Source organism: Magnolia sinica, chromosome 5 (assembly GCF_029962835.1).
Source record: "Magnolia sinica isolate HGM2019 chromosome 5, MsV1, whole genome shotgun sequence".
Taxonomy (NCBI): domain Eukaryota; kingdom Viridiplantae; phylum Streptophyta; class Magnoliopsida; order Magnoliales; family Magnoliaceae; genus Magnolia; species Magnolia sinica.
In genome coordinates, this window is record NC_080577.1 from 56,011,299 (window position 1) to 56,014,599 (window position 3,301).

Below are 3,301 nucleotides of genomic sequence, written 5' to 3' on the forward strand. Positions count from 1 at the left end.
TCAAAAGTAATCATGACGATTCCCAGCACTTACAAATATGCCCTTATAGAGGGAAAAAAAGGAAAAGAAAAGATGGTGTTTGTGTACCTTATATACCACAACATAAAACAAACAACAATGCAATTTGATGAAGAGAGAGCACAAAACTCCCACAGAACAATGCGGTTCTACATGAGCCCAAATAAAATAATCAGGCTGTAGAGATGATATTAGCATCTTACAAATATCAAGAAAAGAATAAGAAAACCTAAAGTTGGGTTGCAAAATCACAAATGGCAGTATCTGTTTCTAGAAAAAAAATAATAAGAGCCCAAATCAAGTTTTTTGAGAGGGATGGGAAATTGAAGATGGGACCCAATACGATAAAACCTTCTTAAACATATTCTAGCTAGGTTAATCGCCATGATAAAGGAAGCACGTCAAAACACAGAGCCTGAAAAGTGTGTGCATGTCCAACACAAGTGGTCTCTATTCCAAGTTAAGCATTTTAATATTTTCATGCCCACTTAACCATTTCCCACAAACGGACCGTTTGTCAGTGTTGTTTTCAAATATACTTCTCCCTTTTCTTATATCTGCTATTCTAGTCCTTGTATTGATAATTAGAAATCAGAAATGTATATTCTTATATCAGAGAGAAGAATACAAACTCTGTTAATGTTCTTGGTGGTTTTAGGTATTTCATTTTACTTCATTATCTATTGTGAGATGAAGTTTCAGATGGTCAATAATACATAATTCGCCAGTAATTCTACTTGCATATAGTTTCAGATGTTTTAAAAATGTAGTGTTAAGGGAAGACAATGTGCAGGGAAAATGCTTCTGATATGAGCCTGTTACAACTAATGCATAGAAATCAAAATGCCATAGGTAAATTAGCTGCATAATACTAACCGATATATAGATGTGGACAATTTTACAACACAGTTTGACCAGATGGAGTAGTTTGTCCCAATCCTCTATCTTAATAGTGTAGACATTGTGATGAGTAGAAACAATGAATGCCTTCTGATTAGAACTGATCCAACATATTTATTCACATGGAAGAAATTTTACAACATGGTATGAGCACAAAACCAAATGCATAAACATAACATTTGATAATCTTCACAAACCTTGATAAGTGAGTCGCCAACATAACCATTGCTAAGAAGACGTTGAGAGTGCCAACCCTGCATAACACGAGCTGCAGCATCCCTTCTAACCCTAACTGGTCATATAGCTTGACTTCTCCCCACCTGAAAGGATCAACTTCATAAGGATCATGGACCAAGAGTTAAAACCATTATCTTGGAAGCTCATTACATATCCTGTCAATGATTTTGTGTGCCTCGAATGGGCCATGTTCTGAAAACTACATTGATTGGAATCTGGGAAGGATTTTATCACCAGCCTTAAAGAGGAGGACATTAAACGAGAATGATGAGTAACAGGCCACATTCAACAGGGAAAACTCATGAAAGTACATGTTTTTGGCCTAGTGCCGAACCATATGGTGACCCATAAGATCTACTGCCCCAATCACTATATTTCCCATGCATGCTGTACTACATTCATGTAAAGCCTTATTAATCTCTAATATAAAAGATTAATAAGGCTTTACATGAATGTCTTCTGATACACCTCACTGTTAGATTAGATGAAAACCATTGTTTACAAACAAGAAACTAACATTTGACATTTTACAACTAAAAATCACAAAAAAAATAAAAAATAAAAAATCAGAGTACCAAGTTTCAATCAGTTACCTCTCTCATGGATGGGCACATTTCCAGTCTTCTCCTAACACACAAGTACGTTGTCCTAGCCATATGGTATAGTTCGTATGTGCCGTAGGATTCTCCAATACGAGGATTAATCAGTTCATGTAATGCAACCTTTTCGATCAGCACTTCTGCCTAAAATATAAGTAAAAGCGTAGATATATTTGTTGAAATCAGGACGGAGAATTTTATAAGGCCCAATTAATTTAGCAATATCTGACATCCATATATAACCAACATCTGCAATGCATTCCATAGTAAAAGAGAGATTGAGAATGAGGAATGCTGTCTCTAGATACCCATCTTGAAGCAAACAACACAAACGCCCCCACATGTGCTGACATGACACGTGCAAGAACCATATTGTTCATAGGGTGATCCCAAAAAGTCTGTTCCATAGCCCAAGAATCAGTTGGTCCATTCATCAGATGGGACAAAAGTACATGAAATGGGCAGTTAGAAAAAGAGAACCAGCAACCTACATTCAACATACATTTTGCCACTTGTTGATTCAATTGGCCTGATTTTTAGGACAGGACACAAACTCTAAGTGGACCAACAGAGTTTGTGACCAACAGATATACACAAATTTCATACCCATCGAAGTAGAGACTGGCTTTGCTCTTCTTGATTTTCATTGATCACATTGCATCCTGATATCAGTTGCAATAGAACAATTCAAAATGAATAAACATCTGTCCTTACAGAAACTATGCCAAGGTATCTGCACAAGATAAATGCTAATAGCTCAGTTAAAAATTCCCACCACAACCTAACCCAGAATCCATTACTCTCTCACCCAACAGGCTCAGTTAAAAATTCATCAAGTCTAACCTGACTCATTTAGTGCCAGGCTCCACTGACCCTTTTATAGATTGGACATACACATGCATTCTTAAACATGATCTCGTAGGTTGAACATGAATTCCAACATTCAACCTGATCTACCAAGATATAAACAACCATAAAACAAACCCGATTACATCATCACACAGTCCATTTTTGGAAACGAGTCCAAGATTTAAAGAGCAATTTGGCATCATCCTCCAAGGAATAGACGCTTTGGAATTTTCCATAAAACAGTAACACCGCATGGCAAGAAAATACCTGATTACATCATCACAGTCCATTTTTGGTAAATATAATGCATCTAAGATCCTCTAATCCCCTTGTTTTACGAATGCAGTTAACCTTAAACAAAAGAAAAGAAAAAGGAAAGTATCTGAGATAGTGAAGAACTTACAGATTCTCCCAGGTCAAACTATTGTTTGCTAAGTTTAGACAAATTTATATAGGAGTGTAGGCAGCAAATGCAGATATGAACGGTATATTCAGTCCCTTAAGTTCTAAATAATGGTTAGGCATTTTCTTTTAATGAGCTGTTTCTTTTTTTCTTTTTGTGGCCAGCAAATGCAGATATGAACGGTATATTCAGTCCCTTAAGGTTCTAAATAATGGTTAGGCATTTTCTTTTAATGAGCTGTTTCTTTTTTTCTTTTTGTGGCCAGCAAATGCAGATATGAACGGTATATTCAGTC

At 36.2% G+C, this 3,301-nt stretch overlaps 1 long non-coding RNA gene across 2 annotated transcripts; it reads right to left on the bottom strand.

Moving 5' to 3' along the window:
* Positions 1 to 1,018: 1,018 nt before the first annotated feature.
* Positions 1,019 to 3,000, bottom strand: LOC131246057 (uncharacterized). Of its 2 annotated transcripts, none has more exons than XR_009171136.1 (3): positions 2,871 to 3,000; positions 1,749 to 1,898; positions 1,019 to 1,238 (listed from the first exon to the last, which is right to left on the bottom strand). It is a non-coding gene; the product is annotated as an uncharacterized LOC131246057 (long non-coding RNA). The 2 variants fall into 2 exon arrangements; XR_009171135.1 differs by lacking the exon at positions 2,871 to 3,000 and adding an exon at positions 2,361 to 2,561.
* Positions 3,001 to 3,301: the final 301 nt, after the last annotated feature.